At 41.6% G+C, this 25573-nt stretch overlaps 1 protein-coding gene and 1 long non-coding RNA gene across 4 annotated transcripts in view; one reads left to right on the top strand and one right to left on the bottom strand.

Moving 5' to 3' along the window:
- Positions 1 to 25573, bottom strand: part of PLCB4 (phospholipase C beta 4) — a 407328-nt gene that overhangs the window by 217645 nt on the left and 164110 nt on the right. The gene's annotated exons all lie outside the window — the stretch shown is intronic.
- On the top strand, positions 13760 to 19702 carry LOC120401082. Of its 2 annotated transcripts, none has more exons than XR_005596276.1 (2): positions 13760 to 13843; positions 19488 to 19702. It is a non-coding gene; the product is annotated as an uncharacterized LOC120401082 (long non-coding RNA). The 2 variants fall into 2 exon arrangements; XR_005596275.1 differs by lacking the exon at positions 19488 to 19702 and adding an exon at positions 16124 to 16297.

The following is a 25573-nucleotide window of genomic DNA, read 5'->3' as shown; positions in this document are numbered from 1 at the left end:
TCCGTGAGGGCAATCAGGTCTCTCGCCGTTGCAAAAGTCTCCGGTGTAGAGGGCACAATAAGCTCTACCGCGGCGGGTGCCGGGGAGTCAACGGGCACCGGACTCAACGGCCTCTGAGAGGCCGGAATCGACGGTGCAGTCGTGGGCGGTGCCATGGCAGATGAAGGTGCTGGGCAATCCGCTCTCGGTGCGCGCTCAGACTGCGCCCCAGACGCGGGTGCCGCAGGAGTCTTGCGCTTCTTCCCCCGCGGGGAGAGTGACCAGTGCCGTGGATGAGACAACGGCTGGTGCGGGGTCTTTGCGGTGCTGGAGATTCCCGGTGTGGAGGCAGAACTTGTTCCCGGTGCCAGCTGCGGAGTCGGTGCAGGAGGAGTGAGCGCCGCTTCCATTAGGAGCTGCCTAAGGCGAATGTCCCGCTCCTTCTTTGTTCGGGGCTTAAAAGCCTTGCAAATGCGGCACTTGTCCGCCAAATGGTATTCCCCGAGGCACCTGACAGGAGCTGTGTGGGTCTCCTGTGGGCATCGGCCTACGGCAGGTCGAGCACTGTTTGAACCCCGGCGAGCCGGGCATGGGCCCGGCACCAGGCGAGGGAGAGAAGGGCTAAGCCCCAACCCCTCTCAACTATTTACACTAACTATTACTAAAAAAACAATAAAAGTTAACTATAACACGAAGACTGAACTATATACACTATAACTATAGGAAAAACGAGTGAAAAGCTAGGGAAGTGGAGGACAGCTAAGCTGCGCTCCACAGTTCCAACGACCGGCACGGACGGTAAGAAGGAACTGAGGAGCGGGCAGGTCGGCTGGGGTATATATTCGGCGCTATAGTGGCGCCACTCCAGGGGGCGCCCAGCCGACCCACCGAGTGCTGCTAGGGTAAAAATTCTTCCGACGAACGTGCACGCGGCGCGCGCACACCTACTTGGAATGCATAGGAGCAATCACTCAAAGAACCTTGCTGGTTTAACTGAGGACAAAAATTGTCAGACAAGATTAATAACTGAGATGCTATGTACTTCATGGCATAGTTATTTCATTTTATACTGCGTGCTTTCTGCATACAGCTGTAAGTTCCTGCACAATGCCTAAATAAATGGACAGAAGGACTAAGAACTAAGACAAATAAGCCGGGGTTGGGCTGAATGCCACCTTCCACAGTTACTAATCAAGCCTACAGACTAGAACAGATAGTCCCTCTTCACACACATACCCCCGCACCATACATAGGGACACTCGATTTCAACAAGGCACTTCCCCCAACACCAGCCTGTCTTCAACTGCCATCCTAAAATTTGGAGCCACACAGCAGGGTGAGTAGAGGTTCAACTGCTTGGGAACTTCTCCCTCCGACCTCCCTGAACAGGGTTAGAGTTAGCATTAGATGACACCCTCTGTACTCTGCTACTCTGAAATTCACCTCAACTGATCACTGTCGTGATAGTGTGTATGGCAACACCCATTGTTTCATGTTGTGTGTGTGTGTGTGTGTGTGTGTGTGTGTATCTATCTATCTAGAGAGAGAGAGAGAGAGAGAGAGAGAGAGATCTTCCTACTGTATTTTCCACTGCATGCATCCGATGAAGTGAGGTTTTGCCCACGAAACCTTATGCTCAAATAAATTTGTTAGTCTCTAAGGTGCCACAAGTACTCCTGTTCCTCTGCACTCAGTGAATTTCACTCCTGAGACCTCAGACAAAGAAATGTTTAGATACATATGCAGGATCTTCTCATTTACAAATGAATGACGGTGCTATCGACTGAGTAGGAATGATTGTAAACACGCATTTCCTACCTCTTTTTGAATACTTGAGTATTACATTTTAAAAGAAAATAAACAGAGAAAGTTAATGGAGAGATGCTTAGGTTTCCGAGCCACCAAAGACAACATTAAAATTTGTCCGTGATCGCCACTTGTAACTCGTCAGCTGTACAGTATGCTGCAAACTGAAATATATTGTTACTAAGCAAACTACTGGAGGAATTTTTCAGTGGAAAGCCTGCAGCGAAATTCCAGGAAGTGCAGTAAGGCGATTTCTGTAATGATGTGAACATACAATATTGGGATGATTGACTATTTTGGAAGATTAATATGAAAGACAGCATTAATCATAACTGTCCTAGTACTGGCTTTTTATTTTATTTTTTTACACATTCTTGAAAAATTCTTACAGATCCTGAGAGTTTTCATATGGCCAAAGTGTTTCTAGCCAGGAGAAGTTATAATATACTGGACTTTAAATCATATCTTTTAAAACCATCTTATCCCTCTCCCCTTCCATCCCACAAACACTTTATTTGTAATATGATGTTAGCAGCTGTCATTTCACAAACTGCTGGAGTTAGGGATTAATACCTTATAGTATTTAAAAACAGGGATTTCAAGTTGCCTTCTAGCAGTAAAAGAATCAATTTCTAAAGAGGTTCACAATAGCGGTTATAAAAAATCATGTCCAAATTGAAGTGAAGAAGAAAGATGGTATTTAAAACAACTACATTTTATTGTCCAGTATCTGGCTACCTGCCAAGACTAGAGATGAATATGGTGTGCCAGTGGAAATCTAAAAATCCTAGCCATTTGCTGGATATTGGATCTTGCAATTCCCACTGGTCCCTTGGCATTGCTCAGATTTATTGCCATTGGTCCAGAAGTAATGTACAAACTCCTGGACCAAAGGCCGGTTTACTGTTAAATCTCTAGGGTGAAATTCTGACTTAACTAAAGTCAACAGCAAAACTCTCATTGACTTCAATGGGGTCAGAATTGATACCCTCGTATTTAAATTCAACATGCAATTTCATCCTAACCAGTAACAACATGAAAAGTTTGCATTCTTCACACACAGCTACTTTCTAGACTGACTGGCTTCACTCTTCTTAGAATGTTAACTCTTTGGGCCAGCAGTTGTCTCTTACTCGGTGTTTGTATAAAACCTAGCACAGTGGAGTCCTGGATCCTGGTTGGTACTTCTGGATGCCCACTGTCAGTAATCCCATTATTCTTCAACTAAACTCAGAGGTTTGCTATAGCATCTCCTTGAACACAGCAACCTGACGGAGATTATCTGGCTGTGTTTGAGAATGCTCTACGTTCTTCCCCCACGACACACACCTTCTTTTAGCCTGTCATAATACAGGAATTATCCATGCAACAAGTCTCCAGCTGAAGATCGATCACATTCCATGTAATCACAGAATTTACATGCTGCTCCCTGGCCCAGAAGACTGATTTCTAATCAGCAGAGTACACCGTCTTCAAGAGGATTTAGCTAAATGAACTGACCCAGAGGTGGGCACGCCATTAGTACCCTTCTGCAGAGGAGAGAGGAAACGCATAAAACTCCCCCCTCTCAAAGCAGAGCTCGCTCGCAACAGCTTCCAACCACAGAGAGAGAGCTCTGGGATAAGGGTGCACATTTTGTTAGATCTTTTTTAAAATAGATTTCATATCTTAAACCTTAAATCCTGGTCTAACAGAAGATAGGGTAAGGGTCACCAATGGAGAGATGGCTAAAGGAAGTCACTTCTGATTTAAAGGAGGAGAATGCTTTGGTTGCCTGGCACAGCCTTCAGTTGAAGTTTGTGCTGACTGCCTCAAAAGAGTGGCATTTGGTGCATTATCTGAAAACTCCTCTTTTCCTTTACCCCCATCCCATCCAGCCCTGCCACAGATTGTCATTCATGATGTCATATCAATCATGAGATTCCTTTGGAGCACGGCGCCAGTGAAGAGGGGAACAAGTACATGAGATGTTTAGTGGCTAGCTCAGTTTTGTTTTCTGCAATTTTGTTTTAAACTCCCCCACCCCCCAACGTTTGACCATTTATTATTGTATACATTAAGATGTGGAATGAGAAAAAATACTCCAAAACCAGACCTGTATAAGAAAGGTCTTACCTGACCCCACACCTCCAACCTGACAAGCTTGGTGTATGGCCCAGCAGAAGCCCATGGCTGATGCGGAATCAGCACTTACTGCCAAAGATGGCATTGACTCCACTGGTTGGCTGGTCACATTCAAGGAAGGGTCTAACATTGTAAGGACTGACGTTGTGGCTGAGGAGGCAGAGACGCAGAGCTGCCATCCCGGCAAGAGCACTGGGAAGACTGTAGATCAGGCAGATTGTGATTTATGCCGGTAAAGAGGGTGGGGATCAGAATGGAGGAGAGCGCTCCTACCCACGCACTGAGTTTGGGCACAAATGGAGACATAGACCCAACTTCTCTCTGATCCCTTCACAGCATCTCCATACACAGCCATGTGAAGAGAAGCAGGGAGGCAGTGAAAATAGATAGGGGGCTTCTTATAATCTAGCCCCAAATGTTATGACTTGGCCTGCAGCTGGCAAATAAGCTAGTTACCACATATGGAACAGCAATTAAGGGCTAGACTCCGAACTGGTGTGAAGGTAGTGGAACTTCACTGATTTACACCAGCTGAGGATCTGGCCCTACATTTGCAGTGGCAGAAAAATGGCTTAGAACTGCAAAATGAATATTTAAGAGAAATACAAAGTCATGTTTACTTCAAGTTCATGTTCATATGAGTGCTCTACTCTAATGTGTGAAACGAAAGACAACATTATTTAGCACCAAATGTTCGGGTTTGTTTTTTTAAAAGATATTAGCTGAGAACAGCCAATGTGCTTGTGATGGCATACTATAATCAACAACAGAAAATAATCACAAAAAATTAAGAGGCATGTTCCACCATTAAATAAATGTCAGACTGAAAGAAGTTTCTTTTTTATAATTTCCTCTACATATTTTTGCTTTTTCACCACACATTTCAGTAACAAAGAATACATTGACTTGCAAAACCAAAACGTTATAGCTTACCTAGAGAATGAGAAATTCTGAACAGTCATATCTATCTATTCTCTGCTTGTGGGAATAAGGGATTTATCATTATTTCTTACATCAGAAAGTCTATTTTTCACTTCAGAATCCAATATATTATGTACTATTATTTCTTACTTCATTGCAACAAAATGAAGGCTTTGTTTCTATCATTATTCCTTCTTATATGTAAAAATAATGAAGTCGAGGAGTTACTAATATTTTTCAACAGAAATTCTGTTTTCCTCACCTTGCTTGGTGACTGATGCATTAATCTTCTGCCTACCGTTTATACAGATCGTATTTTATGAATATGTAATGGTAAACAACAAGAAAATCCCAACAACAGTTTGTTTTTATTCTCCAAATTGAGACTCAGTTCTCCTGCTTGTACAGTCTGCATAATCTCTTTGTTATTCTCATCAAGATATAGACTACAGAGACATCCCAAAACCTGCATAATGTTTTGATAAAATTTTAGGTTAACATTTAAGCAACAGACACTCCTGTACCGTGCTCAGACTTTGTTAGAATTATGTCTTTTTTGTTTGTCAGTTCAGAACATAGGTCTGTAAATACGGCTTTATACAAATTATTACTTATATTGACTGCCTTAGTAGAGGACAGTAAACAGCTATGTGAACACACTGACTCGTGGCTTGGCATGGCCTCCATATTTTGGAATTGTAACATGAAAAGGTTCACTATCACACAGAGTGTATCCTGGTTTCTTGTTCCCTTTAGCACCTAACCAATGATTTATGAAAAGGCCAGATGCTGACTTCTTTGCAGCTAGTGCACTGATAAGTCTAAAGCTTTGGTAACATCCCTCATTAGAATGAGTATATCCAGCTGAGACTTGGCTTCCCAGGGCAATGATAGATGTCTACCATGACAACACCATCTGAGATCAAAGACCTAGTACATCATGCTGTGGAGTTGCCTGTCAGCAAGCTGTAATACGAAAAGTCTCTGGTGATTTGGACTTGTGCAATAAATGTTCACTTAAGTCACAGAAACCCTGTATCATTTTAGATTTTAACTATAGAGATACATCTCTTTATACAATAACATACATATGGCCAGTAAATACTTATCTAAATGCTTCTTCTACAATCTAATAATGAGGCACACCACCAGATATTTTATAGTCTCTGATTAGTCTAAGGCGGCCACGTTATCGTAATTCTTTTCTTTTAGCCTGAAGAGATTCAATCCTGGAAGGTCCTGAGCACCATGGCTTTGATCCAGTCAAGCACGTGCATAACTTTAAGCACTAAGTAGCCCCATGGACTGTACGCTCAGTCTTTAAAGGGAATGAGTAACAATTATAGAGCCATTAGTAACCCAGTCCAGAAGTAATCGTGTATGTGGCATTTTGGTCAAGAGCAGCAAGCCTCAGATTTTAAGGTCAGAAGGGACTATCATCTAGTATGACGTCGGGCACACTGCATGCCACAGAACCTCGCTCACCTACTCCTGTAATAGGCCCCTAACCTCTGGCTGAGTTACTGAAGTCCTCAAATCATGGTTTAAAGATTTCAAGTTACAGAGAATCCACCATTTACACTAATTTAAATTTGCAAGTGATCCGTGCCCCATGCTGCAGAGGACGGCGAAAAACCTTCAGGGTCTCTGCTAATCTGATCCGGAGGAAAATTCCTTCCCGATCTCAAATATATGAGGATGTGGGCAAGACCCACCAGCCAGACACCTGGGAAAGAATTCTCCGTAGTAACTCAGAGCCCTCCCCAGCTAGTGTCCCATCACCAGCTGTTGGAGATATTTGCTGCTAACAGTTACAGACTGGCTACATGCCATTGTAATTAGTCCCATCATATCAACCCCCCCTTTAAACTTATCAGCCTGGAGCAACTGGAAATTTTACCGATGTAAAATTTTACCAATGGATCAGTCATGCAAGTTAAGGTTGGGGCACACCTCACCAGTCAAGGTCAGAGAGCTTTTTTGATGGTCCATCTTTGGGGCTGATTGATGGAACTTGACCATTCAGAGAGTTCTGAGGGAGAATACTGCTCCTCTAACAGAACTCTCTATTGATGTCTTTTTATGCTACACTATCAATGAAGAGGCCTGTAAATGTCCTCTTTTCCCAGCTCCTTCCTCAAAGGTCACCAGGGGTTACAGAAAATTCATGAGGGGTGATGGGTAGAGCTCCTGTGGCAGAAATTTCCATCAAACCTGAAGAACTGTCTCTCATATTATTTTTAAATCCTACAGCTGAACAGGTGGCAAGGAAGAAGTTCCTTAGCTGCCATCCTAGCATCCGCTGAATCTCAATCAGCAGATTTGGTCCAAGGAGTGGACAGCCTGATTAATCCAGGTTATAACACCCACCAGGTGAAAGAAAGACCCTCCTAATGTGTAGCTATTACATACTTCTTTTCAGGAAACTCAATTATAGATTATGGACTGAAATGCCTGCTTCTGCAGAGACAAAGACATTTCTAGAGGGTACAAATACTAAGTTTTCTCTGATTCTGTTTAGGCCAGTGATCGTCAATATGGCCCTAGTAGAGCCCCTCAGTTTAAAAAGAGCTGATGGTGTGGCGCTCTCTACCCCCGTGAGAGAATTTACTCATCACATGAAGTCAATTGGAATTTTGCCACTGGACTTCACACCTGCGTGTGAGCTTCCCTGTTTTTATTCCTATTCCAAGTCTACAAGTATAGGATGTCTCTAAAACCAACCAGCATTCATGTTGCCATCTATCACTTCTTGTATCGTCCATCATGCTATTTATTTAAATGCCATTGTCTTTGGAAGTTATACACAAAACTATGACACAGAATGTTTTCACATGTAATTGGGATGGCAGTGTTTTTGCACCTGAAGCCTTTTTATGAATAAGAGTTCAGTATATAAATCAATGTGTATCTCACACATACCCATGAAAAAATATATAATCTCACTAAAGTCAGTGGTAACCAACAAGTGAAACAGACTGAAGAAACTGATGATTCAAGACCATATTCTACGTATGGAACAGCCAATGACATTTTATGCAAAGATCAAAGGTAGAATCAAGTTCTAGTATCACAGTTTGTCCATGAAGGAACACATTTTCCATATCGGCATTAAGATCTAATTTTGAAAAGGTCTTAGCTTCACTGAATTTGCTGGGGATGTTGTCAGTGCATAGAACCTACAGGCATGCACATGAATGAATTAAAATAGCACACAATGGGAAATAAATACCAAGTAAAATAAGGAAGACAACTACTGTAGATTGCGCTAAGAGCTTAATGTGTAAATGGCCAAATACGGACAGTAAACCACATGGCCTAAATGTATTGCCTACACAGGCAAAAATTAGATTCAATTCAGGGGGAGAGTTTTGCCCAAACTGAGACTTAAAGATTGGGTTCTCTATTAAAATGATGAATGTTATTCAGCGGCTAAATGGTCTAATGAATTTTTAATCAATTAATTAAATCACATTTAAATCTTATGTTTATCTTATTTCAGTTTGTAACCATTATCACTAAATGTCATCAAAAACTTTATGGACATCTGCTGTTTACGATTACTTTCCCTTACAAACTCACACATTAGAGCAAAGGGGCTAGAACTTGTGGGGCGGAAGGTGCTGCTGCACCCCCTGGCTTGACGGGGTATCCATCATACACAGCATCCCTGTCTTAGTGCACACTGTGAGAATACAGCAGTTGTGAAGTGTAAGCCTATAAGAGGACCTGGCACGGTAGCAGTGATAATGGATTATCAAAGCATTCTGAATTGCCCTATTTAAAAAATGGGCTGGTGCTATGTACATGGAGGTTACTCATTGTAACTGGAAGTTCTTAGAGATCTGTGGTCCCTACCTGTATTCCACACCTGGGTACGCATGCGCAGCATGTGCCCAAGTTGGGCATTTCAACAATGCAGTGTACGTTGACCCACACATGCACAGCAGCTCTCATCATGCACCTGGCTGAGAGTATCAGAGGCAGTGTGGGTTGACACCGCTCCAGTTAGAACATAAGAACGCCATACAGGGTCAGACCAAAGGCCCATCTAGCCCAGTCTCCTGTCTTCCAACAGTGGCCAATGCTAGATGCCCCAGAGGGAATGAACAGAACAGGTGATCAACAAGTGATCCATCCCCTGTCGCCCATTCCTGGCTAATAGCCATTGATGGACCTAACCTCCATGAATTTATCTAGTTCTTTTTCGAACTATTTTATTCATTTAGCATGTGCATAGTCTAGCCAAGCGATGGCATCTTCAGTGGCATGATGCAGTTCTTCTAGGCCACCGCTGAACCTAGTCAGCAGGCATTCATCGACAATGTCTGTGTTGTGCCGCAGCTGCACAAAGGGCTGTCACAAAGGCCCCAGCAATAGTGGTTGGCTGCACAGAGACCTTACCCGGTCCAGAACCTGTTCAACAGGGACCATTGGCAACAGGGCAGGTCAAAACCAGGCAGGCAAATTGTGGGGTCAGTGACAAGGGATTGGTTGGGGATTATAACAGATATCCATTCCTCTCGCCAAAGTGTTTTCATCCTAACATCCTGGCGTGGTGGACGAGACCATAATGGGTGACGTGACGGCAAACTTGCAGCTGGTGGTTTAAAAAGGTCATTGTAGCCAGACACCTACTTAAAGTGGCCAGAGCACCTTTGGAGAAACAGGTGCGAAAATAAGTGAGGAACGAATGGCATATGTTTAAACATGTACACCAGATCAGAAGCTGCCCAGAACCATTCACTGTAACCAAGCTGGAACAGACACTGGGTACCATCTAGTGTGGAACAGCTGCGGACTATGACAACATATCTCCAGAATTCCTGAAAAATCTTGGCCCCCATGCTCGACTTTGGCTTGTGAAATTCTTCACCCGGGACATCAATGGAAAGCACCCAAGTCAAGCTTCAAGCTATTGTCCCATATCATTATTGTCGGAGTGCTTCAAGGCACTGGAGCGCTTGGTCCTACAGCACATATTACCCAACGTGGAGAGAATTTTGAGCCCTGACCAAGCCGGCTTTCACTGAGGCCGTAGCACATGCAACCAAGTACTCGTGCTGACCACATTAATTGAACATGGGTTCCAGAGAAACTTGAAAACTGTTTTCATCGATCTAACAGCAGCGTATGATACGGTATGGCACACTGGTCTGCTCGTGAAGGATTTATATAGAGACAATATGGTATTTTCTGTCTTATTATCTATCCCTTTCTTAATGATTCCCAACATTCTATTCGCTTTTCTAACTGCCACTGCACAATGAGTGGATGTTTTCAGAGAACTTTTCACAATGTCTCCAAGATCTCTTTTTTGAGTGGTAACAGCCAATTTAGACCCCATCATTTTATACGTATAGTTAGGATTATGTTTTCCAATGTGCATTACTTCACATTTATCAACATTGAACGTCATCTGCTATTTTGTTGCCCAGTCACCCAATTTTGAGAGATCCTTTTGTAGCTCTTTGCAGTCTACTTGGGACTTAACTATCCTGACCAATTTTGTGTCATCTGCAAATTTTGCCACCTCACTGTTTATCCCCTTTTTCAGATCATTTATTAATATATTGAATAGGAATGGACTCAGTACAGACCTCTGGGGGACACGACTATTTACCTCTCTCCATTCTGAAAACTGACCATTTATTCCTACTCTTTGTTTCCTATCTTTTAACCAGTTACCAGTCCATCAGATGACCACCTCTCTTATCCCATGACAGCTTACTTTGCTTAAGAGCCATTGGTGAGGGGCCTCGTGAAAGGTTTTCTGAAAATCTAAGTACACCATATCCACTAAATCCCCTTTGTCCACATGCTTGCTGACCTCCTCAAAGAATTCTAGTAGATTGGTGAGGCATGCTTTCCCTTTATAAAAACTATGTTGACTATTCCCCAACAAATTATGTTCGTCTATGTGTCTGACAATTGTATTCTTTAGTACAGTTTCAACTAGTTTTCCTGGTACTGAAGTCAGGCTTACCGGTCTGTAATTGCCAGAATCACCTCTGGAGCCCTTTTTAAAAAATTGGAGTCACATTAATTATCCTCTAGTCATTTGGTACGGAAGCCAATTTAATGATACGTTGAAGACTACAGTTAGTAGTTCTGCAATTTCACATTTGAGTTCCTTCAGAACTCTTGGATGAATACCATCTGGTCCTGGTGACTTATTACTGTTTAGTTTATCAATTTGTTCCAAAACCTCCTCTGACGACACTTCAATCTGGGACAGTTCCTCAGAATTGTCACCTAAAAAGAATGGCTCAGGTTTGGGACTATCCCTCACATCCTCAGCCATGAAGACCGATGAAAAGAATTCATTTAGTTTCTCCGCAATGGTTTTATCATCCTTGAGTGCTCCTTTAGGATCTCAATCGTCTGGTGGCCCCACTGGTTGTTTAGCAGGCTTCCTGCTTCTGAGGTACTTAAAAAAAATTGAGTCTTTGGCTAGCTGTTCTTCAAATTCCTTTTTGGTCTTCCTAATTATATTTTTACACTTCAATTGCCAGAGTTTATGCTCCTTTCTATTTTCCTCACTCGGATTTAACTTCCACTTTTTAAAGGATCCCTTTTTGCCTCTCACTGCTTCTTTTACTTTGTTGTTTAGCCACGGTGGCACTTTTTTGGTTCTCTTACTATGTTTTTTAATTTGGGTTATACATTGAAGTTGAGACTCTATTACGGTATTTTTAAAAAGTTTCCATGCAGCAAGAGAGCCACAACCTTCGCACCACGCAGGCAAGTCACCATGTGGTTCTCCAGGTCATCGCAAACCCAGCTATCTATGTTTCCAATGATCGAATCGTCCATTACTAAAACCTGTCTCTTCCTAATAACCGGAGTTCCCTCCCTGGGGAGGTATCCTCAGTACGAGAGGATACCACAACATCATCTGGAAGGAGGGTCCCAACTATGGGATAGTTTATCTCTGCTCCAGTTGGATGTTCTCCTTTCCTGTAACTTTCATCCTCCTCAACAGCTGTCAGACCAGGGGTGGGACCATTCTACAGTGTCCCGGAAAGTCTAATCTATACAGCTCTCTGTCTCCCTTAGCTCCTCCAGTTCAGCCACCCTGGTCTCCAAAGCCCGTACACAGTCTCTGAGGGCCAGGAGTTCCTTGCACCAAATGCACATATATGCCACCTGCCCATAGGGCAGGTAATCATACATGCTGCCTTGGGTGCAATAAACTGGGTAGCTCCCACTTTGTTGCTGGACTTCTGCCTGCATTATCTTTTTACTCCTGCAGCTGGTTCCTTTGTTGTTGTTTTGTTTTTATCAGGGGGTGTTTGGCTTTAAGTTTAAAGAATGTTAAGTGTCTCTAGCGCCCTGGCTCACTCTCCTCCATCAGCTCCCTCGTGAAACTCCCCTGTTAGCCGCTCCTGTTCACTAGCTCCTCGGGTCGTTCTAGTTCTTCCTCTTACCACAGCCCAACGAGATCTAAAGCAGAGGGAACAGAGGATGGGTAGTGGAATACAGATAGGGTCCACACGTCTAGAAAAAACCTCCAGTTGCAGTAAGTAACCTCCATTTCTTCTTTGATTGATGGTCCCTGTGTATATTCCACATGTGGGGGACTGTCATGCAGTGTTCAGACTGGAAGAGGGTGCGAGGAAACAGGCTGCAGAGATGTCTGTAGTACTGCCATTCCTACAGCTGCATCTGCTGCTGGAGTTAGAGTGTCATGTAACGTGAAAGTATGGACAGAACTCCAAGTCGCCACGCCGCAGTTGTCTTTCAATGGAATGTCCACTAAGCATGCCGGGGAGGCAGCTTGTGCCCATGTGGAATCAGCTGTGATACGCCCAGAAGGGGGAAGATTCACTATTTTGTATTGTTCTAAGATGCATCTCGAAACCCATTTCAAAATCCTCTGTGAGGATATAGCTTCTCCCCATGATTGTTTTTCCAAGGCAACAGAAAGTCAGATTTTCCAATGGGTTTGAGTCTCTGTAAATAAAATGCCAGGGCACACTTGACCTCAAGGGAGTTAAGTCTCTTCTCCTCAGAAGAAGCGTGGGATTTCAGGAAGAATACAGGTAACTGTATTGATTAATTATGTGGAACTCTAGGCCAAGTTGATACATTTTTTAACATCTTTTGGGTCGTCATAGTTCCAGACTGCCTTAGTCTAAATTCCAATTTTTTTTTCTGTCAGCCTTCTGGAGAAAAGTCTTTCAGTATGTTGGGGTGATAAAAAGACAAAATTGTTTTTCAATGTGGAAACAAGAAAAATGTTAAACAAATGTTTATAAATTCCTGTGACAGACTGACCTTAGTCTGTCAGGGATTCAGGTTTGACAAAGAATAGAAATACTGACAAGAGGAAACAATACAAAGATTGCAAAAATCCTGTCACTTTAAAGGCAGACGAGGACTGACTCAGTTTAACAACTCTGGTTTTGAAGAATTGACACAGAAACCAGGAGCTAGCCACCTTGATCCTCTCAGATGACTATGGTGTAGGTAAAATCAGAGGTGCATTTAAAATGCTAGATTTTGAGATAGTTACCAATTTCCCTATCTCCAGAGCTAGAAAGGAGCTTGTTAGATAGTAACCATTGCACGGAGAACTGAGACTATTACACTTGTTGGTGCCCCTGACTAAACTACCGTATTAAAATACCACCATAACTCAACTACTAGGCCTGATTTAATGAAATTGTGACACACTTTCAACATCAAAAAATGTTGTGGGACAATAGAGAACTGGATGCAGTGTCTCTGTGATGCTGACTTGACATGAGGGAAATGCTTCTGACAGGGTGGGCAAGAATGGAGGAAAAAGGAGAAAGCACTATATACACATGTAAGATATTATTACAACTGTTTATTAATTATACAAGTATAGTTATAGTCTATAACTTAGAGTATATAAAATTGTGTGACTGCCGCTCTGTTCTTATTAAATCTTGTTTTAAATAAGGTGACATGAGTCTTAACCTGCTGTTCGGAGGATTTCACCAAGACTGTCCTAGAGAGCTGAAACTTCAACCTCTGACGACAGGTACTGGGGTTTTCTGGAGCCTACATCACTCAGGATTCTTGGTCAAATGGGCACATATGAAGGAACCCATTGCCATAAGATCACAGGGCTGTGGTCTAATGGATACACTGGGACCACTTAATGACCATGGATGAGTACAGGGCTTAATGGCACAGTAGCGAGTCTAGAAAATCACCAGTTAATTCAACATTCACAACCACACCAACCTCAATACACATACCTTACCGTCCAAACATACACCCTGCAACTCTGAAACATGCAGAACCACCCCTGTACACATGCCCAATTCCTCACTCCAACACAAAACCTTAATTTTTCCCTCTGCAAGATTAATTTATCATACCTGGAGTGTTAAAGATGACATATTTTCAAGGCCATTTATGGGACTGAACATCTAACTCCCTTCAAAATGTAATGGAGCTTGGACGTGTAACTCCTGAAGTTTCTTGGATACTGCCGGTAAAGACAATAACAGGAGTTTTTTTTACCTGAGTAAGAATGAGGCTGGAGTTGAAGTGTGATGTTTCACTGTGATTCCAAGGAACTAGATTTGATCACTGAAAGCAGTTCTGTGTTAGAATAGAAATTGAAGATTCAGAGTCCTCCGGGGGGTGTTAATCTGGTGGAGCAATGAGGAGTGCGAAAGGATTGTGTGGCAGTGAAGAACTGGTTTGATCCCTTAACTATTCATTGCCAGGTTTTTAATGTTTGGATTTTATTTCAAAGTAGAATGCAATATTGTTTCTGGATGTTAGCTGGACTCCACACTTTCAGTCTACACTCTTTTTAAGAAAGCTTTTTCTTTAGGAAGTATACATAGTTCATCACTGTCAGAGATTGAACTCTCTGCAAAAGGAAGCACATGGTTTTGTTTTGGTAAATCTATTGATGGTTGAAATTCCTTATTCCATCAAGTAGGCGGGCAGTCTTTTGCCTTAAGAAAAGCAAACCTGTGAGCAAAACCTTTTCATTTGTCCTCCTTCACATTATCACTATTCAAATACAAATTTTACACAGCCTTCTGGAGCCCAGAAACCTCAACAGGCCAAGCAAAGTAAACGTGCACTCAGCAGGTCATCCTGGTGCAAAAGTGGGAAAAATAAATCCCTGCTCTGCCACAGAAGTGGCAGAGCTGCAGTAACTCATGTGTGGCTGCAGAGGTAGGAGGACAAAGAGGGAACACCAGCATCTGCAAAACAAACCTTTGCCTGGGTCCCTCTCCACTTCTACCCAATATTCTGATGATGAGTGGTAGGGAAGCCTCCTGCTACAATCAGGGTGGAGGGTGGGCTCCATGCTGCATCACCTAACTGGGGATGGGGCTGTCTCCAACACCTTTATTTGCCACTTGGGGCAAAGTCTCCAAGGAACCCTTTCTCCTTTGCTGACCTCTGTTCATGAGTGAAGCTGTCAACTGGGATATTTTTCATGGGCCTGAAGAGGCTCTTTAAGATTCTTCCCTGGGGAAGTGAGAGGAGAGGCACATCAGCATGCTCTCTAAGATACCCTTGGAAGTGACATGAGAGGTTATGACTGCTTTCTACAGCCGTTGAGCTAAGCACAATCAGTGATTCTGCCTTTGGAGAGGACAGGGCATAGGCACCTGCGTGTAGCCTATATCGGCTTTATGTAGCCACTTCTGAAGGCAAAGTTCCCTGCTATAGGATAAGGAGTAGCCATTATGGCTGTGCAGCTCAAAAGGCAATTTCAGACTGGGCAGGGTCCTTTACCTTGTAAGTATGTTAGATAAAGCCTTCAAGAGTGGTTGAAACAACTTTAACATTGTAATTCTGTCTCAGAACTTTTTGCTTGCTATTGTTGTAACTGGCTTCCATAACTGAAAAAGAGAAAAATACGGAAACGTTCAGTTTCTTTACTTTGTGCATGTAACAGCAGCAAGCACACCGTCAGTTTCACTGGTTCCTGTAGGTAGACAATCATTCCAGTCCCGATCCTGCAAAGACTTTTACTCACATGAGTCATCTCATTGTGTGAAGCTACTCAAGTGTGTAAATAAGTAATTGCAGCATTGAGACCTTTGCCATTTTCCCCTGTTTGCGTGGGTCTTACTTCCACGAAGTAACAGGGATGGGGAAAACAATTTAAAACAAAAGGAAAATAGGACTGTAAAACATAATAATTGGCAGGGAGTCTCAGAAGTACCTGAAATTACCTTAGCTTTTGAAATGAACTGGATTTCGAGTCGATGGTGTCCTTTTAAATGACCTACTCTTCTAATCAGGGGAAGAGTGCTGAATTGTCATCTCTTATTGACATAAGGTTCAGAATCTATGAAGGAGTCAGCTAATTGGATGTGGATGTCGGTAACATCGATTCATGTTGCAGAGATGGTGATGGCTAATAGTGATGGATTGCAAACTGATGCCAGCTGAAAGATCATTGTTTATGAGGCTTCCTGAATACATTTGTATTAAAGTATGATGGATAAAATTAGGTCATGATGTTAAACAAATCCAGACATTTTTCTTTTTGAACATTAAATGACATAAAATACATACGGATTGGGCAGGATTAATTTGTTTATTCAATTCTGTATTTTAAAAGATGTAAAAAGATGGGTACAGATTCAAAAATGAACGCAAGCTAGGCTAATCCACAGTGATTCATATAAATGACCACTTTGATTCTTTCTAATCTGCAACTGAAATGTCTTGCATGTCAGATTCCAGTACATATTTCTGTTTCAGATTTGTTGCAGACCGAAATCATGCACCTACATATCTGTTTAGATTTTTGGTAGAGAAACGCGTGGCTGTAGGACCTATAGACTTGTCTAAAGGAAGCAATTACAAAAAGAAGTGTCAAGACACTTAAATTATTAATTTTTCTGTAAAATTATGATTTTTCTTTTCCTTATGGAAAACAACATTATAGGGATAAAACTTACAGTGTTCTACAGAAACTGACCTAAAATCCTACAGCACGTATTGGAGAATGATATCATTTGTATGATATCACCCCCCATCCTATACAATTATATAGTAGTAATATAATTCTTAAATTCTATTGGATTTTTCAAATATCTGCATAAAGTCTATCACTGTCTATTAAATATCATAAGATTTGTCCATAAGTGTTGACAAAACAAAATGTATGTCAAATGTAAAGCAAAATAATCTTTATATGGAGCATTCTGGAGCACGAGAGAGAGTCAGGAAGTTCAGTTACAAAAATAAAGATTTTTATAGGAAAAAATGTTTTGTAAAACTCAAACTAAAAAATGTTGATGAAAGGTTTGATTTAAGTACAAGGAATATGCAAGCTGTTTTCCATGTGGATTTTAATTTAACCCCTCACCATGTTACAATGTTGTAGCACTTTGTCACTGAATGAGGCCTTGTCTTCACTAAGGAGTTGTACAACTTTACCTCTACAAGTCTAGTTAAAGCAATACAATCTCCCTAGCGTGAATGCAGTTGTGATGGAGCTTCACACCACTATAAAGGTGTATAGGTCACCTTTATACCGGTAAAATTGTGTCCACACTGGGGTTTGTATGAGGGCTTGTCTACGCTGGCAAGTTTCTGCGCAGTAAAGCAGCTTTTTGCACTCAAACTGCCGACGTGTACACACTGCAGAGTGGATAAAAATCAATGATTTTTAAAAAAATCAATTTTTTTTATTTAAATCGGATTTTTTTGATAAAATGCTTTTTGAAGGAATTAATTAAGATACATTATAGCTCAAAGATATCTCATCATGGAATAGAGATTATAAATTCTAATTCTATAATATATTTTCATGTAATGTTTAAGAAAAGTTCTGTAAATTAGTTCCAATAGTCCATGGATTAGGGACCCAATCTTATGGGGTTCCACAGGCTTCTGTATAGATTATGTAGGTTAATCTTTCTATCTACCCAGTGGGACTCAGTGCTCAGTCTAGAAGATACCATCAGAGATGCTTAGTTTTGTAGTTCTCAAACTGTGGATTTGTCTCTCCAAGGGTATTCTTCTGTTGTTAACAAAAACAAACAACATATATATATAGAGAAAAGAAGACCCCAACAACTCTATCCTCCTCAAAAATTTTGTGTGTAGAGAAGTCAATCCCCCCTCTTCCTAAAAGTGAAAAGTTTCAAAAGTTCGATGAATAAGAAATAAGAGAAATGCGAGATATATGATTTTTATTAAAAACATTATAATTTTTTTTGTGAAAAAAACAGAAAAAAATACTTGAAATTGTTGTTTTTGTTGTTTTAGTTAATAAAAAAAAAAAAAAAAAAAAAATCTCTAAACTCAACACAAACTCTACACACACAAACTCAAAAAAAAAAATCCAACTAACCTTAACGATAACCTGTTTGAACCAATGACTTCATAAATAATTCTTCATTAATTTATTTTAATAAAAATAATAACAAAAAAAAAAAATAAAAAAATCATCATTTCTGATATCTAAAAAAAAAAGTTTTAAAAAAAAAAAAAAAAAAAAAAAAAAAAAAAAAAATGATAAAAAAATCTATCTCCATCTATCTCTGAGTGTATGTATTTATGTTTTAACAACAAACAAGAATGCACTTTTTGCACTTGAAAAAAAAAAATGATTAAAAATCGAGTCTTCCTGTGAAATAAAAAAATCAAATCCACCACAACACAATGCTGCCCGAGCAGAAAGCAGAACTCAGTTGCAGCAGCAAAAAATAACCACACACAGAGAGTCGAGGAGGCTATCAGAGGCGCGCGCGCCAGCCATTGCAGTGCCAGTGTATTGATTGCTTTGCTGCGCTCGCGCTCTAACTGCTGTCCGCTGTCCCCCTCATGCTGCTCTCTGCTCCTTGTTTCTTTTTTTTTGCCTGGAGGAGCCTTTCGCCCTTTCCTTTCAAAAGCAAAATTTGCCAGCCTGTGCTGTGTGTGCTGATCTGCTCTGGGACACAAAGCAAGCCATTAATGTGGAATGCTCCTGCTGTTGAACACAGAGTGTGTGTATGTGAGGGGTGGGGGGTGGTCAGGGTTTCCCGCTTCGCCCTGCCTCAGGACTGGTTTCTTCCTCCCACTGTCTCAACTTACAAGACACCATGCTGACACACTCTCTGTCCCCCAAAATACTTGTGGCTCACAAACTTGCCAGTGTAGACATACCCTCAGTAAATAATCACATCCCTAACTCATCTGAATATAGTGGTATAACTTTCGAGTGGAGGCCAGGCCTGAGAAATAACATCAAAATGGACTAGAAATCAAAATGAATCTGATTAGAAAAAAATCTCTTTTCCAAGCAGAGCTGAAGTGCACAAAGCAAACAAACAGAACCAGTGGTGAAAAACTAAATTGATTTTTAAAATGGCTCAGCTTAAATGCTGTTAAGTAGTATTAGTAAAATTAGGTAAGGAAAAATGTTTTGGTTTTATAATATGATTCTTAACCAGACTGTCCCTTTCATACATCTTCCCAATTAAAAAGAAAACAGAGTAAGAGTGAATGTATGTAATGCAAAGAAATCACACTAAAAGCTCAGCTAAATGTAACGGAAGCCTAATCAGTTTCATTCTGAAATAATTATTGATCAGGGATAAATCAGTCCACTCTAAGAACCAAAACCTCACAGACTGTGCAAGGGAGCGAGGGTGGTGTTGAAATGTCTTGTAGAGAGGGTGAAATGATCCTCTCTTCCCCTTCCCCAGGCTATCCAGAACCCAAATGGCAGCTCCAAAGGCACTGCTGCAGTCCACAAGTTGTTTTAAACAGCCCCAACTGCCACTCCTCCTACACAGGGGAATTCTGCCAAAGGTTCAAGAACACCCACTGCTTTGGCTGCTGCAGACTCTCTGAAACGGAGGGTATTTCATTATCGTCACATATCATTATCCTCAAATATAACTTGTCTTGTAGCAAACATCTTGAAGTGCTCCCTTAGCTCATATTGTTCTGTCTAATCCTCATCCTCCCACATTTCCCCTCCTATTATTCTGACCCTCAACTACTGTGTCTTGTCTTTCATTAGGCCCCAGTCCTACATTAAGAACCACATTGGTGCTGCCAATACAGTTTTAAATTCAGGATCAGGGCCACAGATTTCAAGCTCTTTGAAATAGTCTCTTGCTGCCTGTGGGTTTGTATAACTCCCCAACACAGTGGGGCCCTGATCAGAATGTAGTAGCTTTGGGTGCTACTATATTGCTAATAAACATTGCTTTCCCAATCTAGATTTCTGCACTGCACTCACCAGTATTATCGTTAGGTTTTTCTAGATCTTCCCACTGCCTGGCTTCTGAAAGCAGCAAAGTTCCAAAAGCATTCATTTAGGCGCAGTAACAGCAGTTATTTTACATTTTGATTATCAAGGAAATGCGATCAGATTGCAGGGAGCAGTTGTCTGCCTGCTAAATTTGTGCGTCTTCTAGTGACTAGTTTCTTCTGCTGCACGGATCTAAGAAAATGCTACACGCAGAGGCACCTGGAAAAAAGCTATACTACAGCTCAATAAAACAATGAAAGCCTTCTGATAAATGGTCTCAATGACCTATCAAAAAATTCTTTTCGAGTAATGATTAAAAGAAAAACAAAGGCAGAAAGACAGCCTGACATACCTGATTCTGCTTAACATACATTCCCTACAAGATAGCAAAAGGCAGTGAAAGAATGGCTAGGGATACATTTTACACTCTGACACAAAAATCCCCGTTTTTAATACAATCAGTAGCTCAACCAGGTCATGAAATCCAGTACTGTTCTATATCCACTACCTAGAATCGCAGAACAGCTTCAGTCATATTCATTTTGTAAGTAGATTTATTTTTTCTTAAATAAAGGGATCAATGGTAGAAATTTAATCAAGAAATACCATCTTTATCATCATCAGCTAATACAGGCCCATGTATATGGACCCCTGCGCTCATATGAAGCAAGAATGGGACCACAGGCTAATTAAGCACAATGGATGACTAATAAGAACATAAGAATGGCCATTCTGGGTTAGACCAATGGTCCATCTAGCCCAGTATCCTGTCTCTAATAGTGGCCAGTGCCAGATACTTCAGAGGGAATGAAAGGAACAGGGCAATTATCGAGTGATCCATCCCCTCTTGTTCAGTCCCAATTGGCAATTGGAGGTTTAGGGATGCCCAAAGAATGGGGTTGCATCCCTGACCATGTTGGCTAATAGCCACTGATGGACCTATCCTCCATGAACTTATCTAATTCATTTTTTAAGCCATTTATACTTTGGACCTACACACACATATCCCATGGAAATGAGTTCCACAGGCGGATTGTGCAAAGAAGTATTGCCCTTTGCTTGTTTTAAACGTGCTGCCTATTAATTTCATCCGGTGAGCTCTAGTTCTTGAGTTAAGTGAAGGGGTAATTAACATTTCCCTACCCACTTTCTCCACACCAGTCATTTTATATATCTCTATCATATTGCCCCGCCCCCCCAGTCATATCTTTTCAAAGCTGAAAAGTCCCAGGCTTTTTAATCTCTCCTTGTATGGAAGCTGTCCTATACCCCTAATAATTTCCATTGCCCTTCTCTGTACCTTTTCCAATTCTAATATATTTTTCTAGATGAGGCAACCAGATCTGCATGCAAAGTGTGGATGTACCATGTATTTATATAATCACACTATGACATTTTCTCTTTTATTATCGATCCTTATTCCTAACGGTTCCTAACATTCTGTTAGCTTTACTGACTGCCATCGAAAATTAAGCAGATGTTTTCAGAGAACTCTTCACTATGACTCCAAGATCTCTTTCTTGACTGGTAATAGCTAAGTTAGACCTCACCATTTTGTATATAGAGCTGAGGTTATTTTTCCACTGTGCATTACTTTGCACTTATCAACTTTGAATTTCATCTCCCATTTTGTCACCCAGTCATCTAGTTTAGTGAAATTCCTTTGTAAATCTTCAGAGTCAGCGTTGGACTCTACTGAGTAATTTTGTAAGGCCTGCGAATTTTGATGCTTTTTTCCAGATCATTTATAAATATGTTGAACAGTACAAGTTCCAGTACATATCCTTGGGGGACCCTCATATTTACCTCTCTCCACTGTGAAAACTGACCTTTTATTCCTATCCTTGTTTCCTATCTTTTAACCAATTATTGATCTATGAGAGGATCTTCTCTCTTCTCTCCTGACAGCTTTGTTTGCTTAAAAGCCTTTGGTGTGGGACCTTGTCAAAGGCTTTCCAAAAGTCTAAGTATACAATCAACTGGATCACCCTTCTCCACATGCTTGTGGACAGCCTCAGAGAATTCAAATAGTTTGGCGAGGCATGATTCCCCTTTACCAAAGGTATGTTGACACATCCTCAATATATCCTATTTATATTCATGGAGGTTAAGTCCATTAACGGCTATTAGCCAGGATGGGTAGGGAATGGTGTCCCTAGCCCGGGGTAGGCAACCTATGGCACATGTGCTGAAGGCGGCACGCAAGCTGATTTTCAGTGGCGCTCACACTGCCTGGGTCCTGGCCACCAACTGGGGGCTCTGCATTTTAATTTAATTTTAAATGAAGCTTCTTAAACATTTTAAAACCTTATTTACTTTACATACAACAATAGTTTAGTTATATATTATAGACTTACAGAAAGAGACCTTCTAAAAAGGTTTAAATGTATCACTGGAACACAAAACCTTAAATGAGAGTGAATAAATGAAGATTTGGCACAGCACTTCTGAAAGGCTGCCGACCTCTGCCCTAGCCTCTGTTTGCCAGAGGGTGGTGATGGACAGCAGTGATCACTTGATCATTACCTGTTAGGTTCACTCCCTCTGGGGCACCTGGCATTGGCCACTGTCAGTAGACAGGATACTGGGCTGGATGGACCTTTGGTCTGACCCAGTACGCCCATTCTTATGTTCTTATCTAGGTGTCTGATAATTTCGTTCTTTATTATAGATTCAACCAATCTGCCTGAAACTGAAGTTAGACTTACTAGCCTGTAACTGCCTCTCTCACATAAAGATGCGGGGGGAGAGGGGGGGCCGGTAAGGAGGAATCTACCATGACTAGAAATTTGCTACTGCGATCCATCCTGCCCTTTGCATTGCAAGACAGTCAGCACCGGAAAAAGAACAGTCAGCACGGTTTCAAATACAAGTATGGACCAGAGATGCATGGAAAAATACATCTGAAACCCTGCAGATCTTCTCCCCATTATGATAGTGGCATGCTCCTTTGGCCTCCCATTTTAGTAATCGCAACATGGCTGGGCTGCCATTGGTCACTCAGCAGCAGCTACGCTCAGTACCTCACAAAGCACATTGCTTCATGGGAGGCGCCATACCCCAGGGGGCTAATCCCCAATTCCTCACCTTCTGGACTCCTCTGCCCTAAACTTTCCTCGAGTTGCACCTGATACACGTGGTGGATGACCTAATGCAATAGTTCTCAACCCGCCGCCCACGGGCCACTTGCAGCCCAATCAGCACACAGCTGCAGCCCAAGTGACATCATTAGGGCCACACAGGGGTGTAGGGGTGTGTTTGTGTGTGTGTGTGTGTGTGTGTGTGTATGTATATATATATATATATATATTAGTGTGGATGCAGAGACCTGCATATGTGACCCATAATGATAAATAGGTTGAGAACCACTGGCCTAATGGTATATACAGTCTAACTACAGTTCTCTTCCAATGACTTCTGTGGGTCCTTTTGACCATAGTTTAGGTCCAGCACTCCCTTGTGTGCCATATAAACGGAGGAAACATATGGCCTCAAGTTATTTGCAGTGCCATTTCCCCCTATTGTACAGGTGGCATTATAGTATACCCAATGAAGATATAGATATAACATATATATCCAGGTGGGAAAACAAAAAAAATAATAATTTTTAATCAAAATTATTTCAATGGAAAACCAAAACTTTACTTCATAATATTCAAATGTTTACAGAAGAGATGGGACAGTGTCAGCAGACGGAGACTATTTTTTTCCTTATGCGGAAATTGCCTACAGCAATAAATTAACTCCCAAACCTCAAGACCCCAACACAATCAGGCTTGAGTTAAAACGCATACACAGAGGTGCTCCAGTGCAAGGAAACAATTTATTATTGTTTACTTTAAAATATGACACCTGAAACATTGCTTGGAGGGGTGGAAGGGGCTGAAAAGTTCCACATAAGCACTCAAAAGTTTTGTTTGTCAGAATCTGTTATACCTGCAAAAACTGGTCTGATAAATCTGAATTATAATGCTTACCTTCATAGAACACCTTTCATCTGCGGTTCTCAAAGTACTTGGAAAACATTAATTAGGTCTCAAATCACCTCTGTAACGGAAGCATTATTCTCTTTCGACAGAAGGGGAAGGTGAGGTGCAGATAGGTGAAATGATCTGTTCAAGGTCACTGCAGCGTGGATCAACACAGACTTGTGCTAGCAGGGCTCATGGCAGCATGCTGAAAATAGCAGTGTGGATACTGCTGCACCGGTGAGGATAGCCACCCTAGCCTATAACCAGGGGATCTGGTAGGTCCGAGCAGACCGCGGCTAGTCCAAGCCTCCACTGGTGCTGCACGGTCCACGCTGCTATTTTCAGCATGCCTGTTCAATCCCTGCTATGGCGAGTCTGTCTGCCCAGGCTGAGAGGCTTGTTAACAGCTGCAGTGTAGAGATAGGCCAAAAATGGGTCTGACCCTAAAAGATGCTAAGAAGTCACTAGCAGCTGCAGCGCTGGAAAGAGCATTCACGAGCCCCGACTCCCATCTCCTGCTCTAACTCCCATACCCTAAGCCCCGCACACGAATTCTTTGCCCGTTTGGTTTTTGGTCCCAGAGACGAATGGATACTCAAAGAGGGGGAAAAAAATAGTGCTCGTGGAAACAGTAGTTTTTCAAACCTCATAGAAGATTTGCTTCAAGTTTTGGATTGGCAGTTCGGATCGTTTCTGCTTACATCCAAACTGGTTCACCCAGATAAAACTGTTTGTTCAAGCTAAAGCAAACCCTGGCTGGTATAATTAAATGTTGTGCCTGGAAGGCCGGCACATCTTATAACCTCAAAGGTTTAAAATCTCGTTTTCGGCACTGATTACTTAAAGCACTTTTACAAAATGGCAATGGATTAAATCTCATTCAAAACTGATTAAGTCTGTACTGAGGTAAGTGGGAGTTGTAGCATACAATCAGCTTCCATTTTTCCTGTGGATATTTACACGTTCTTAAGGGCAGCTTTCAATTCTGAAAAGTAAGACGTTACTTGCCAGCCTCCTCTAAGCTTAAATCATAAACTTCCCATTTTTGCCGTCAGTCACCTGTGTTGACGTACCACACACATGTCAATCAAAAAGGTGCATTTGCAGTAATTTTATCTTTGATATCCAATCCCACCCAGTTCTCCACGGTTTATGAAAGACACCGTTACAAAACTGAGAGGAGGATGTGAGGCAACAAGGTTACAAAAGAGCTTTGTGTCCTAAGAATGGAAGTGCAGATCATAAAGACGTCTGAAGCATTTTTTAAATTATATAATCACTGTGCAATTTATTTCACTTCAGTGTCCTGGCATTAATCCTGGACTATACGCACACACGATGTCCAGCAGGATACTTACTACACACCTGAGACCAGATTTACAAAAGAGCTTGGGGGTCAGATTTTCAAGACAGCTCAGCTCCCACTGAAGCGCCTAAATAAGGGCCAGGTTTTCACAAATGCTCAGCAACCAGCAGCTCCCACTGTGATCCCCACTGCCAGATTTTCAAAAGAGCCCAGCACATTTCTCTTCTGAAAATCTCCACTTACTTTTGGTGCTTT

The sequence above is a fragment of the Mauremys reevesii genome, linkage group 3 (genome assembly GCF_016161935.1).
Source record: "Mauremys reevesii isolate NIE-2019 linkage group 3, ASM1616193v1, whole genome shotgun sequence".
Lineage (NCBI taxonomy): Eukaryota > Metazoa > Chordata > Testudines > Geoemydidae > Mauremys > Mauremys reevesii.
This window is presented reverse-complemented; position numbering and strand designations above follow the sequence as displayed.